General features: G+C 45.5%; 1 long non-coding RNA gene across 1 annotated transcript; it reads left to right on the top strand.

Annotated features, from left to right (window-relative positions):
* Positions 1–450: 450 nt before the first annotated feature.
* LOC142803327 (uncharacterized) lies at positions 451–14,267 on the top strand. Its single transcript, XR_012894060.1, has 2 exons — positions 451–671; positions 13,907–14,267. It is a non-coding gene; the product is annotated as an uncharacterized LOC142803327 (long non-coding RNA).
* The last annotated feature ends 1,173 nt before the right edge of the window (positions 14,268–15,440 follow it).

The raw sequence follows: 15,440 nt of genomic DNA on the forward strand, positions 1-15,440 counted from the left end.
CCATTCCAATACAAATTATATGGGGGCATAAGGAACAGTTTTGATATTGCCGTCATATTCTGCATAAAGTCCAAGTTATTAAAAACCTTGCCATGCACATTTAAAAAAACTTGCCCCCGTAGAGCTTTCCGAATGCTCCTGACAGGCGTGCGTACCGGTGAGTTACATCATGCAGAGGACCTTGAGGAGTTACCGGAGATTGAGCTCTCTCACAGTGTTCAAACATTTTTTTTATAACGATTGTGGATGTATGCGTTATGCCGATACAGAGAAGCAGATGAAGCGTACCTTCTTACCTGATGGGCTGACACCGCAAACCTGGCGCTGAAGCGACAAGCGGTATGAAGACCACTTCACTTACTTTACCGGCAGTATTGTCTTTCTCCATTATTTTGAAGGTACGCCAAACAGTATATTTAACCATTTGTCTGCAAGAATCACTTCGTGGAACATTCCAATTTGCTGCTGTCACATTAACTGCATTCGCCCTTGCAGCCGAACTGCGACATTCATTACTATTATTTTTTTTTCTCTGATTGCAGGTTATAGGACATGAACTTATGCACGTATTTGACGTATTGCACGCAAGATATTATTACTGGCGGACGCAGAGCTTCAAAGAGGAATACACTAAACGGGCACTCTGCTTGCGAAAATCGCATAGATCGGTGGTAAGTAAATAAATTACTAATGTTTTTATAAATGACAGGAAGGGAACATGGATACTTGCAATAAAATATCCATAAACAGAGGTTGTGTCGAGCCGAGATTTCAACAAGTGCACTTCTCTTCCTGAGAGCTATAACAGAACTGATTTCTTTAGCGTAAGCGTGTTTAGGCTTGTCTACGCAAATAAATTACTGATGAAGCATAGGCGCAAGGTTAATAATTCTACGAACGTTACATTGAATATTTAAACGAACATGGCACATAGTTCTTCTACCCTAGTTCACCACGCAAAACACCGAGCGAAATGGCAAACGTCAAGTCCGGCCAAAAAATTTTCAAGTGTGGCCTTACAATTTTCTCTACAAACAACGCATTCAACGAATACGAAAAGTGACTTTCGAAAGATGATCTTGAGTACAACTAAACAGAGTCTTATGACTCTAAACAGAACTTATGAAGAACACGATGCCTTGAAAGACCTCTTAAGCAAAAGGGCATTGTCATGAAACTAGTGCACAAGCGTGCTAGTATAGTAATCGGTGCTCCAGAAAAATATAAAAACGAAGCCATAGGAATATGTAACAACAGCCACTATATAAAATTACCCTGAAGTTCTACACAACAGTATATTATTAGCATACAACACTTTCTTAGAAATTTTTTAGCCAAGGAAATAATCAAACCTTCCGAGCACCGGCTCGTCATGCCTCTGAGCAAGCAAGCAGATCCATTTCAAATCTTTTCAAATATTCATAGGTTTCTATATACAAACTACTTACCGCGGAATTCCCAGAAATAGCTATATTATCCAACGAAAGTACATCCACTCGGTCGCTATCAAGACAGAGGCAGAATAAAAAGAGAAGCGCGGAGGTTACTCAGCGCTGAGCCCTATGTGCTAGCCTGGTTAAACGACTCGTAACGGTTTCGCGTTTGATATCACAGACGCTGAATCAGGCCAATGACCTTGAGAAAACACAAACAAACGCTAGAGTTTCGGGCAAAGCAGTACGATCACCACTTCGACGCTCCTCTGTCAGACGGGAACGATTTGTGAAGTTCCTCCACAGAGTTTCTTCGAGAACCTATACGTGCCATCGTTTGTGATGAGCTACGGGAGCTGCTACCGAGTTGGCAGCCACAAATTTCTTCACACACTGACGTAGTGCGGTATGACATACAAAAAGCTCTAGGAGCAGCCAATATAACCAAAACAAACAGGTGCCCAGCCCCTCTTTGCGCTGTGCCGGTGCTCCTCACATACGCCGCCGCACTGCAAAGTCCAGCAATGCCAAGAAGATGGCAACAACAAACCTACTCGCCGCCGCCACGCCTGCATAGCCACCCACCGTGAACTCGCCCACCACAGTCTACAAGTTCATCTGCGTAATGACAAACCACACTACGTAAGACTGACGTCTGGAAAAGCCCGGATTGGCGACCACTTTGTTTTTCTTGTGGATAAGCCAATCATCTCCTGCGGCACTGCTGTTATCACGAAATGGGCCTTCCCGGACACAGCATCAATCCCCAGCACTCCTGTTAGGCCAGCGGCCTCAAGAAATTGAGGCATACCTGCGGGAAACCAAAGGCGCTGTCACACGCCGCTTCAGGTCTCCGTCGCTCCGTCGTTACCGATCGCCATCACTGTACCAAGAGCATAAGCAAGCGCAAACACCGAGCCCCCGTAGGGGAAACCAAAGCTGGTGACGCCGTAAGGTGAACCTGATACGTTATAACGCGACGAAGAAATCGTCGAAGCAAACGCGCAGCTGCTTCTCGATCGTCAAGTTTCCGTTACACGTGGGTTCACGCAACAACGTGAAGATAGAGCAACAGTAGTTATAAGTGATTTCAGCGAAGAACAAAATCACCTCAACAAAGGCACGACAGTGGCTTTCCTGGAGGATTTCACCGAGGTGAGCGATGCCTTTGCGTTCTCCGACTGGATCCAGAAAACGTTATCGGTGGTTGCTAATGATGCGAGCTACGACGTTAACACCAACGCAGACAAGAAGGACACAAAGGACACAAGTTCTATGTCCTTCTTGTGGCCTTCTTGTCTCTGTGTCATCGTTCTGCTCTAGCGCTATAACTATCGTCATGTTATACCAACTAGCCCAAGCTGCCACACCCAACCTGGCACTGGAAAAGCAAGTTCAGCTACGATGCGTTCTCTCGTAATGTGCTGCGAGGACGTGCTGCAATAAGGACATAAGTTGAAGGAATGCTTCAGAACAACAACATTCAGCGCTCCAAGAGTGCGAAGTTTTCTTCGGCCATAGTGTTGGTAAAACAAAAAGACGGTACTTGACGCTTCTACAAACATTATCGGCTCTTAAACAGCATCACTAGAGAGGACGTCTACCCGCTCCCGAAAATTTACTCTGCACTAGACCGACTTTGCGGAACCAAGTACTTCTCATCAATGGACTTTAGGGGTGTTAAAATCTCCCATCAGCTTGTTTTCATTAGTCATCTGGCCACCATGTATTCTGAAATTCTTACCACTGTCCTTCTCATATCAATAAACAGCACTTTTGAAAGCATCGACGATGGCGCGTGACGTTTCTTTCATCTCTCAGTAGTTTTTTTTATATTTTGGTGCGAAAACCCGGGAGCTGAAGCCACCATCAGTTAAGCATTACAAAGAGGCCATCAAGCGTCGGCATTCCGACGTACTTTAGCGTTAAATCATCGACCCTTGGAGGTGCAACCACCTCGGACTTCACGGTTCTAACACCGAGACCTAACGACGCCACGCCCACGCTGCTGAAAGCAACGCAACAAAGAAGGCACGCTGGAGCGACATACGAAAAAACGAAGCGCTTTGAGAAGCCAAGCGATGAAATGGATATCCGCAGCAGAATCATCGCTATATAAGCACAAGCAGACGAAGCGACACTATATAAATGTGCTGTCAGCAAGACTTCGCACCCTCCTAACACAGCTGAATGAGGTGGACGCTGCCGTCAAGCCACTTGTGTCAGACGAAGAAGTCGACGAGAACTACGCACGTACAATCACGTACAACGACAGAATAGTAAACTGCGTCGCAGGGCTTAACCAACAAGCTGGAGCTCAACGAGCGAACGCCATGACAGCAGCGGAGGCGTCTCGGGCCACTCGCGACCGAAACCTAAGAGCCAACGGTTCAAACGTGAAGTTGCCGAAACTCGAGCTACAGCAATTCAGCGGCACCGCCACGGAGTGGCAGCCCTTCTAGGAGCAGTACCAGCAAGCCATACACGACAGCGACGCTGTTTCTGACGGAGAGAAGCTTTTGTATTTGCCCTCGGCGCTTTTTGAGAGGGCAGCAGTGGCGGTGGCCAGTATACAAGTGACCGCAGCCAACTATAATACGGTCATCGAGCTTATGAAGGAGCGTTTCGGATGCATGGATGTGCTTATTCAGGAGCATCTTTTGCAGTTGCCGCACCTGCCAACTGTACGAAGCGGGCACAAGGTAAGAGACCTACGTCGCCTCTATGACCACATGCAGCGAAATATAGCCGCCCTCACGACACTTGGATTTCAGACCGACCGCTAAGGAGCAATGCTCGCCTCCGCACTTCTGCGAATGCTGCCAGGTGAACTAGTGGTAAAATATCACAAATATTGCTCTGCAGAGAAAAAAGAGGATAGCTTGTGCATTGCGAGTTTGCAGTGTTTTCTCAAAAACGAGTTGGATGGCCGGAAAAAGGCACTGCAGGTTGGGCAGAGATAAGGCAAAGGCAGTAGCACAAAACCACGTTTTGATAACGAAAGGCCCGGAGCTTCTAGTGCGTCTGCAGCTTCACTTCTAACGGCTAGTGAATCCAAACAAAAACAGCCTTGTGCGTTTTGTGCCGCTAGGAAGCCTGTTACAAAGGAATGCCAGACACCGCTGTCACTCGAAGAAAAGGGGCACTCCTCAAAGCTGGCCGATGTTTCCGCTGTTTTATTAAAGGGCACACATCGCGAGAATGTGGCAACAAAGAGTACAGTGTAAAATATGCAGTAAGAGGCACCTTACTCAAATGTGCAATCCTGCGCGGAAGCTTGCTGCTAACACAGCAACCGAATTGCACTCTGCGACAGGTAGCAAAGTTGACCAAACGACAACTGTACTGCTTAAGACAGCTCAGATACGAGCAAAGGGCACCCAGGGAAGACTGCTCACCCGTGAACTATTTGATGGCGGAAGCCCGAGAACATTTTTGACACAAGAACTCTCATGTCAGTTGAATATGGAAGTACTTGGTGAGGAGGCACAACCATATTTCCTTTTGGAGGAGTAGACAATGCCATAAAGAAATGGTACATGTGAGTACAGCTTCGGTTGAGGATTCAGTGTGACAGAAAAGAGCACTTCCTCGAGGCCTTGGAGATTCTGAGATGTGTTCGGACGAGCTTCTTGTGCCCTAGAAGGTGATAAAAGAGTTCAAAATGAAAGTGGCTTGTCTGGCTGATGTTACCTTGCCGCCCGCAAAATTATAGCAAAATGGCATTGGTATATTGATTGGTGATTTTTATTGGAGTTCGTAATTGAAAATTTTGTTGAAGCGCACTGAAAGACGGACAGACAGAAGAGGCTAACAAGGTCAACGCTTGCTGTACTTGTCACCCTCGTCAGCCTCACCCTTGTCATCCTCTTCTCTCCGTCCGTTTTTTAGTGCGCTTCAACAAAATTTTCAATTATGATGTAATCCAACTGGCCCAACTTGCCATCTTGCTGCTATTGGAGTATAGTGACCGGCGAAATGCACAAGCTTCAGGGGGGCCTAGTTGCAATAAACTCACTTTAGGTGGGCACTTCAGGGAACAGTGCCGTACAGCAACACCAGTGCAATGGTAGAGGCCCTTCGAGCTGTTGTAGCGGAAAACAAACGCGCAATGCCGACTCAGCTAAAATCTTTCTGGGAGCTCAAAAGCATGGTTATTGTGGACCAAGTTCCACATAAACAGGAGCTCGAAGAAGTTGATAAGGCTTTCGAGTCCTTCATTAAGTTCACCAATGGAAGACACGATCGTGTCTTCCATTGGAAGAGCTACTTCTATTGGAAGGAAGAGCTACTTCGAAGTAGCTCTTCCTTGGAAACCCATGGATTTTCATCTTGCTGACAAAGAAGAATGTTCCGAAAAAAATGTTTGGCCAGACTCACAATGAAGTTGTTGAAAGATGAGGCAATGCTGCTGTAGTACGACGAGGCCATGCGCCAGTACCTTGAACAAGGATTCGCCGAGCGGCTTCCGAAAAACGCAGTAAGCATAAAACAAATTGTATTACATGCCTCACTGAGCGGTGTTGCGCTCAGTGAGGCATGTAAGCCTCCGCGTGGTCTTTGTTGCGTCGTCGAGCGAAACCAGGTGCGTGTCACTGAATGAAGCGTTGGATTCAGAACCAAACCTAAACCCCAATATCTTAAAGCTCATGCTCAATTTCAGAATGCACCGCATTGGACTCAGTGCAGATATTGAAAAGGCGTTTTTACAATTGTCACTGAGAAAGGTGAGAAAGGAAGATAAAGTTGCCGTACGCTTCCTCTGGTATGCAGGAGTACCCACTAGGAAAAAACCGAGTCCGCCACTTGAAGTCTGAAGGATGACAAGAGTCCCGTTTGGATTGGCAGTAGCCCATTTTTGCTTGCTGCCACGATACGTAACCATCTCGGCATGATGGACAGCTTTTCGGGCGCAGCAAGAACACTGGCTGAGAGCTTCTACGTCGATGACCTCATCGCAGGTGCCGTCACGGAAGCAGCAGCAGAAGAATTCTATCAAGAATCACTGGGCGTAATGAAAGGGGCAAGCATGTTCCTTCGAAAGTGGAACTCAAATTCCAAAACGTTGCAGGAGATATTTCGGAATGAAGGAACTGGATGTCCCACGAACACAGTGCAGTTCCACACGAGCAGTACTATATATGTGTTAGGTCTTGTGTGGGATAAAGAAGACGATTACCATGCCTTTTCTACAGAACCGATCTTAGACTTTCTTGACAGAAACTGCAACACCGAAAGATTTTTTCTTCAGGCCTCAGCGCGTATTTTTGATCCACTAGGTCTGCTTTCTCCAGTCAGTGTGACTCCCAAACTGTTGTTCCAAAAACTCCGGGAGCTAGGTGTGGCTGGAAAACAACATTGCCAGAAGAGGTGCAAGCAGTGTGTATGCAATGGCACACTGCACTGCATCAATTAACGGCGGAAACCATTCCAAGATGTTGTGTCAGTGCTGAAGGCGACAAGATAGAGATTCATGTATTTACTGCTGCAAGCCCCAAGGCATATGGAGCAGTTGCATACTTGCATATTTGTCAACTGGGCATTCACAATGCACATTTGATCTTGTCAAAATTGAGAGTAGCCCCACTAAAGAAGCTTTCCCTTCCAACACTTGAATTGATGGATATGCTAATGGGCACCCGACCGAAAGACTACCTGGACCGGTCATTTACACTACAAGTGGAAGAGTGGTTTGTGTGGACAGATTCAATCATAGCACTTCACTTGTTCCGAGGCTCTGTGACACCGTGTAAACCCTTCGTGGCCAACTGAGTGATGGAAATCCAGCGGCTCACAGATCCAGACCAATGGAACCACTGCACAGGTGCAGAAAATGCATCTGACCTCTTAACACAATGAGTTTCATCGGAAGTGCTCAAAATAACTATGGTTCGGTGGCATGGACCTTCATGACTCTCCAAGCCTTCTTCTGATTGGCCACGCAGTGAAACTATCTGTGAAGACATACCTGCGGAAGAAGAAAAAAAAGGCAGTGTGCATTCACATTGTTGCGCAGTCGGTGGAAAAACTCAGTCTTGCTTTCAAGCAGTTTATTTCCTTGACTAAACTGATCAGAGTTGTCGCATGGATGCAGCGATTTGTGCACAACTCCACGTGTCCTTTCGCGAAAGAGAAGAAATTGCGGACCACCGAACAAATAAACAAGGCTTAGATATGTCTTATAAGAGAGGTGCAACGTGAGGCTTTTCCCGAAGAACTTCAGTGCATTTCTTACTCAGCAAGAATACCGAAGGGCTCACCCTTACGTAATCTGAATGTATTGCTAGAGAGTCTTGAAGTGTTGATAGTTGGGGGACGTCTCAAAAATGCCGAATTGACTTACGACACCTGGCATCCGATTCTGCTCCCTTCAAATCATCCTCATGTTGACCTATTACTTGTAGGAACGCACAGGCGTCTTTTACATGCGGGGCCTTTAGAAACGCTTACAGAACTAAGAGAACAATTCTGGATAATGAAGGGCCGGTAGTAGTCAATTGAACGCTGAAAAGATGCATGACCTGTGAACGTTTCAACTCAGAGCCGCCACTGAAGAAGCGGCTCCTTTGCCTCCTGAGAAAGTAACGAAGGCACTGCCTTTCAAAGTTGCTGGCATAGATTTGGCTGGCCAGCCTTACACAAACGATCAGTGCAAAAACAAGAAGTCTTACGTTCTCCTCTACATGTGTGGTCACAAGAGCGATACACCTTGAGTTGGTAACAGACATGTCAATCGACAGCTTTCTCAAGACGTTCAGAAGATTCGTGGCAAGAAGAATGTGTCGAGTTGTTTTCTCAGACAACACACAAACCTTTTAGCAAGCGTCACGTGACATACGGAGGTTGTGGAGAACCATACGTGAGAAAGAACTCCGAAATTATTTTCCTCAGCATCGCAAGCAGTGGCAATTCATCGCCAAAAGAGCCCCATGGTGAGTCGGCTTTTGAGAGAGATGGGCAGGATCTGTGAAGGCCTCTCTTAAGAAAGATTTTGGGAAATAGCTACTGCACATTCGAGGAACTTGCGACAATCCTCACTGAGGTTGAAGCAGTCATCAATGCTAGGCCTCTGACATATGTTTATACAAAGGCCACTGAAGTGGAACCTCTCACCCCTTCTTATTTTCTTGTTGGCAAGCGCCTGACATCACTGCCCACATCGACGTGTCAAGACGCTGCGTCACAACTTAACAATATTGAAAAAATTGAAAATACTGACAAAGCAAGACACATTATTTCTGGCTAAGATGGCAGAAAGAATACCTGAATAGTCCGTGTAGCGCTCGTTTCTACGTACCGACCCCGTCGAACGCCATCCAAGAGGGCACAGTGGTGTTTGTCTACGAGCATCTATGCCAGCGACCACTATGGAAGATAGAAGTGGTCGACAAGGTGGTAATTGAACTTGATGGGTGGATCAGGGCCTGTGTGGTGCGTCTACCAAGTAGGACTGTGCTTCCAAGACCAGTGCAACTTTTGTATCCTCTGGAATCTTTACGTGAATGAGCTAAAGCTCATTGGGGATCGGGGGGGGGGGGGGGCTATGTAAAAGTTTCAATGAGCTTGTTTTCAATAGTCATCTGGCAACAACGTAATCTCTAACTCCTACCACTGTCTTTCTCATCGCAATAAACAGCAGGGTTTCGAAACCATCAACGATGGCGTGTGGCGCTTCTTTCGTCTCTCAATAGTTTTTATAAAAGTGATAACTGGCAGATCGAGATGAAAGAGAGGAACTGTAAGAAAACTGCATTTATCACACCAGACTGGAAATATGAGTTCAAATTTAGGCCATTGGGCCTATGCTCTGCACTAGCCACGTTTCAGCGCGTCATGCACACAGTGCTTTCCAGCCTGAAAGAGCAATAATGCCTCGTTTATCTCGATGACGTTGTCGTTTTCGCATCTTCCTTTGGCGAGCATCTTCACAGGCTACGGACCGCGCTGGAGGTGATTAGAGCATCTAAAATTTACCAACGCCTCGCGACAAGAAAACTGTACGCAGATTCTTGGGCCTCTGCACGTATTACAGGCGCCTTGTACGAGATTGTTCATGCATCGCAGAACTTCTCACCCACCTTACCAAAGCGCGTGAAAAGCCTGACGACGGCGTTCTTCGCAAAATTCAAAGGCTCTTCCAGTGGCCACCAATACAAGGCCACTAGGATGTTCACATGGACACTAAGGTCCACGTGCAAATGGCGTAGGTCTCCGCGCGGTTTTGATTCAAAAGAAGCGCGGTCATATCCTGACGGGATGCACTTCAAGATTGTCACGGACCACCACGCTCCGTGTTGGCTGGTAAACATGAATAATTCCTCACGTCACCTTGCTCGCTGGAGCCTGAAACTAGAAGTGTTCAATCTGACCGTCGTTGTTAAGTCAGGATAAAAGCACACAGGCGTTGACTGCCGTTCGAAAGCTCTCGTTGATTCTGCTCTGTACTGTTAAGATGACAACGATGCCTTTCTCGGCCATATCAGTATTGACACCTTCGCACAGGATCAACGTGCCGATCTTTATCTATACGGCGCATTTTACTACATCGAAGACAAGACTGATTCGCCTGCAAACACGTTCCGTCACGCTCTTTCGTCCCTGTGTCTGAACAATAACATCCTTGTCAAGAAGAACTTCATGCTGTACAAAATAATAAACCCAGTCGTCGTTCCGATGACTCTGCGGCAATAGATTTTAAGAGCGTTTCACACGAGCCCACGGCAGGACACTTTGGATTCCCTCTAACACTGCAACAAATCCAAGAAAGATACAACTGGCCACGCCTGAAAGCGGACGTAGCACGCTACGTGAAAACTTGTCGCGATTGGCTACGTCAAAAAGCACCTCTTACAAAGCCCGACGGCCTCCGGCAATCAATAGACCCACCGTAGACGCTATTGCAGAAATCGGAGATGGATATGCTTGGTCCCTTTCCAACGTCGACCACCAGAAAAAAATGAATAGTTGTAGCAACTGACTACGTAACACGCTACGCCGAAACAAGGGGATTACCTTCCGTCAATTCAATCGTGGTCGCTGGCTTCTTTGTGGAAAACATCGTTCTTAGATATCACCCGAGGTTCTTATCACCGACAGAGGTATGGCATTCGCGGCAGATCTCAAGCAGCAGATGCTACACCTTAGCCTCACTGTCCGTTGGCGCACGACAGCATACCACCCCCAGACAAACGGCCTCACGGATCGTTTGAACAAGACCCTTTTCGACATGCTTTGAGTTGACGACCGGCAGACGACCTGGGACGAAATTCTCCCTTACGTCACATTCGTGCACAACACCGCAAGGCAGGAGACCACACAAATGACACCTTTCGAGCTTGTCTTCAGCCGCCCAGTCGCGGCCATGCTGGGTTTGATGTTGCCACACATGGACGATGGGAGAATCGATGCTGACGTCACCGTTTTCTTTTGACACGCCGAGGATGCTCACCTCCAACACGCATAAAAGAGCAGCAGCACACCAGCACCCTACTCTACAATATACGGTGATGTTACGACGAGTACGCACAGGGTGATCGCGTTATGTTATGGACATCAATCCGCCACCGTACGCTCTCTGAGAAGCTCCTGCGCTGGTATCTCCGGAACGCACAAGGTCCGAAAAATCACAGTTATTCGCATTTATCGCGCATGAGTGAGTCACCACCGGAGAGAAAGTGTAATTGTGTACTGTTTGTTTCCTGTTCTTAACATTGTGACTGTCACTTCCGTGTGGCAAGGTTTTGATACTGGCAGCCACTGACTAGGCTGTGATTTTATCAGCGTATTTCTTTTATGTGTGCGTAATTCCCATGCTCTTTCAATAAGCCTGCACCCTTCGTTTGAGGAAAAGTTTCCATTCAAGCTCAGGTATAGCTACTGATGTATTTGGAGTGGTTTCGTTCGGGAATTCAGCAAGTTGGTCAACCAACACGTTTCCGGGTACCTCTATTCTCGGGCACCCAGCACAGAACGGTATGCTTCTTTAGTGTATAGTACCTGCACAGGAGTGACTAAAACGAGACTAGGACAGGATTTGTGTCTTTTTTCAGAGTTTTGAGGGCTTTCGCGACGCTAAGGGCGCCGGTGAATATTACTTCACTTTGTTAATTTAGTTGTTTTATGTATTTTACGGCTGCCAGTATGAAATGAGCTTCTGCTGTGAAGATTCTGGTGTTAGGATGCAGAGTACGGACATCAGCAAAAGGAGGAGTGACCAAGCGTACTACACTGAGGAGTGAATCTTTGAGCCATCTGTAAGGTATTCAGGGCATGAGCATTCATTCTGAAGTTCGAGAAAATGTGTACGGATACACGCAATAGATGCATGCCAAGTAACATCTACAAATGATGTAATGCAACTATAAGCTTCCACTGCCGTTGTGATGCATATGCAGCGGTAGCAGCCAAATAGTTCTTGTAGGGCACGCTCATTTCTTCCACCGGAGCCCCCACACGAAGCGCATCTTATGGCAGGGCGGTTGTTAACGAGGACATAACTGGATAAATAGGTGATGGTGGAGCGAAAAAAGTATTTGTTATTGTCGCTTTTTTTAACGAGGTGCCAAGAAGATAAATACAACCACTGGAGCTGGGGTGCCTATTTATTAGGGTCAACATAAAGGCTGTCTACCGGGCTAGTATGAAAAGCACCCGTAGCAAAGCTAATGTCGAGGTGGTCAACAGGGTTCAGCATCTTTAATGACGTTTGTGTCGTGAAATAAGACATCGCCCCTTAATCCAGGGGCGTATGTAAGCATCTATGTAAGCTTCTATGTATATTCATCAGACATTTTATTTGTTTTTACCCTATGTAACGCGTGCCAACGCTTTCAGGATATTCATGGTTTTTAAGCACTTTTTATGAATTTGATGTGTAATATGAATGTTACTTTGGTATTTAATATTAGGGCAAAAAATTTATGCTCGGGCTTTAGAGGCAGGCGTTGACCATGTAAGTAGATGTCGGGATTGAATGGAATGCCTCTCTTTCCGGGAAACAACACGCACGCGCTTCTTTCCGAATTCGCTCCATCTTGTTATCATTTCATCTACCTATTTGGAAACCTTGTTTAGGCAAGTTCTATCTGCAGATCCCACATTGTTAGGCTGCATGATTTAAAACCAATCTGCATGACGTTGACATGCCTGAAGTAAAACAGATTGTGTGGAGGAGCATTGTCACAGAGAATTCATATTGAAGATAAAAAGTGCGCAACTCAGGACGCCACCCTGGTGCACCCCATTTTCTTCGATAAAAGTTCCAGACAAAACACTGCCCTCTCAGACACAGAACGTGCATTTGAACAAGGCACTTCTGATTATGCCCAGCATGATGCCTCAAACACCTATTTTGACACGTATCGCGCTACACCAAAGTGTCAGGTAGTGTCATAAGCCTTTTCTACATCGATGAACAGTGAAAGAAAGTAGTGATTATCGAGAAAAGTGTCATAAATTTGCACATCGACACGTGAGATATGATAAGTGAGGGACCTAGACCTACCCTCTTGATATCTGTATTGGTATGGGTCCAGCATATCATTTTTTTTATAAAATGCAGAAGCCGTTGGTCAAATATTTTTTTCCTAAATGTTTACACAAATTACCTATGATTGGGGATTAGCGTGTGAGTGGTAATGGAAGATGGATCCTTTTCATGTCTAGTAACTTTCAACGTCAACTAATTTAACTAACAATGGCTTCTTTCTAAGAAGTCGGCGCCTTGCCAGAAACCTAAACAGCAGAAACCCAAACAGAGAGCAGGTGTTTCCAAATTTTATTCGCGGTCGGAAACATATTTGTTGTTGTAGCTTAGCGATACATGTAGTTCAGCTAAAACGAAAGATTCATTGTGTGTTTCGTGGTTTATAGAGTTGTGCTCAAGTTCCTGCTTATCTATTGTTGTTTTCCATCTATGGAGTGATATTGTATAATGCGACGAGCTGGAAACTTGCTCGAAGTGAACACCAGGGTAGTTCGCCCGGTCTTCCAAGCGGTCACCTTGACTGTTTACGAAAGAGAGTAAATACGCAGGTTATTTTATTACATTTCTGATGCTGTTGCAGAACTTACCCTCTTTTGTATATTAAGTTATACTTTAAAAATATATACCAACGTTCACTTCTTGCCTATCGGCACTTGCTTTTTCTGCTCTGCAATTTGATGTCCCTAAAGTTTGTAAGGTTCTCAGCGGCCAGTCAGTCATGTAGCTAGCTCCATGCTTTGTTTTGTTTTTAGTGCATTTTAACACTCACCATTCTGCCAATAGACACATAGTTTGCAAGAGAACCCAGCAGGATCTTCAAGGAGTTGACTGATTTTCTGGTGCTAGGTCTACATATATGCACACCAAAATGCATCGAAAGCATCCGAGGACTAACTGCATCGTTCTACCTTGAAAACCTCTAGTTCTATTTCAAACAAACTGCCACTTAGTTATGTAATAATGTTCGTTGTGTGATCCTTTTTCGCAGCTGTCATTAAACAAACAGGAAGAGGAGTTGGTCGACGTGAAGGACTCTGAAAACATATGCGACCTTGTGGGAGCCGTGTTTGGGTATGCAGCCTACTCTTCATTGTCCCCAGAATTCAAGAGCGTGACACTTCCTGGCCTGAACATGTCATCAGACCAGCTTTTCTTCATCAGTCATTGTTTGACGTTTTGTGCTCAGCACAGCATACCAGCGGGACGCTACGCACCGTTCCGCTCAAGATGCATTGTGCCCTTCATGAACATGCCAGAGTTCTCCGATGCATTTGGCTGCAAGCCAGGAACACCAATGAACCCGCTAAACAAGTGCAAGTTTTGGTAATAAACAACGTAATTCAGTTTTACATTCGAGTCCGTGGTCAAATTTATTCGTGTGGTATTTCTTGAGTCAAATATCAAAAAAAGGCAAGCCAGTCACGTAAATAGAAACGACCTCGAGTCTTCACGCAGGTTATAGCTTATTCTTTTGAAAAAATTGCTTGACTGCTAAAACTCATTACAAATGCCTAATTCACCGATCTCTTTTCATCGTTCAACAAACCAATTCTAACTGTGGTGCAAACAGCCACGTACGAGAAGGCAATAGGATTAGTATTTTGTATGTATTTCTTATCATGGCAGTCAAAATAACTACCACTATGGACAGGATAGTTGTAATAGCGGAGTTTTAGAGACATCTGTACAGTAGCCGGGACAACCACGACCTTAATACTATAGGCACTAGCAGTAACCCAGATGACACCCCACCAGTAATAGTAGAAGAAGTCAGAACAACAATCTTAGAGAGCATGCAAAGAGGCAAAGCTCCTGGTGAGGATCATGTAACATCAGATCTGCTAAAAATTGGAGGACAGATTGTGTTAGAAAACCAGCCACATTGTTTACGAGGTGTCTCCTGACGGGAAGAGTACCAGAGTCTTGGAAGAATGCTCACATCATCTTAATACATAAAAGAGGAGATGACAAGGACTTGAAGAATTGCAGGCCGATCAGCTTGCTTTTCATAGAATAAAAGCTATTTACAATAGTAATTGCTAACAGAGTTAAGAAACCATTAGAATTCCATCAACCAAAGGAACAAGGAGGATTTCGAACATGCTACTCAACAATCTACCACATTCATACTATCAATCAGGTAACAGAGAAATGCTCATAATATAAACAACCACTACACATAGCCTTATCAGATTACGAGAAGGCGTTTGATTCAGTAAAAATATCAGCAGTCATGCAGACACTGCGGAGTCAGGGCGTCAATGAAGCCTATATAAACATCATGGAAGAAATCTACAGGGGATCAACTGCTACCATAGTGCTTCGTAAAGAAGGCAACAGAATACCGATCAAGAAGGGTGTGAGGCAGAGGGATACAAACTCCCCGAGGCTATTTACCATATGCTTACAGGAGGTTTTCAGAGGCCTAAAATGAGAAAAGTTAGAAATAATAGGTAATGGAGAGTACCTTAGTAACTTGCGCTTTGCCGTTGACATTGCATTTATGAGTAACTCAGGGACAA

Source organism: Rhipicephalus microplus, chromosome 3, assembly GCF_043290135.1.
Source record: "Rhipicephalus microplus isolate Deutch F79 chromosome 3, USDA_Rmic, whole genome shotgun sequence".
NCBI lineage: Eukaryota > Metazoa > Arthropoda > Arachnida > Ixodida > Ixodidae > Rhipicephalus > Rhipicephalus microplus.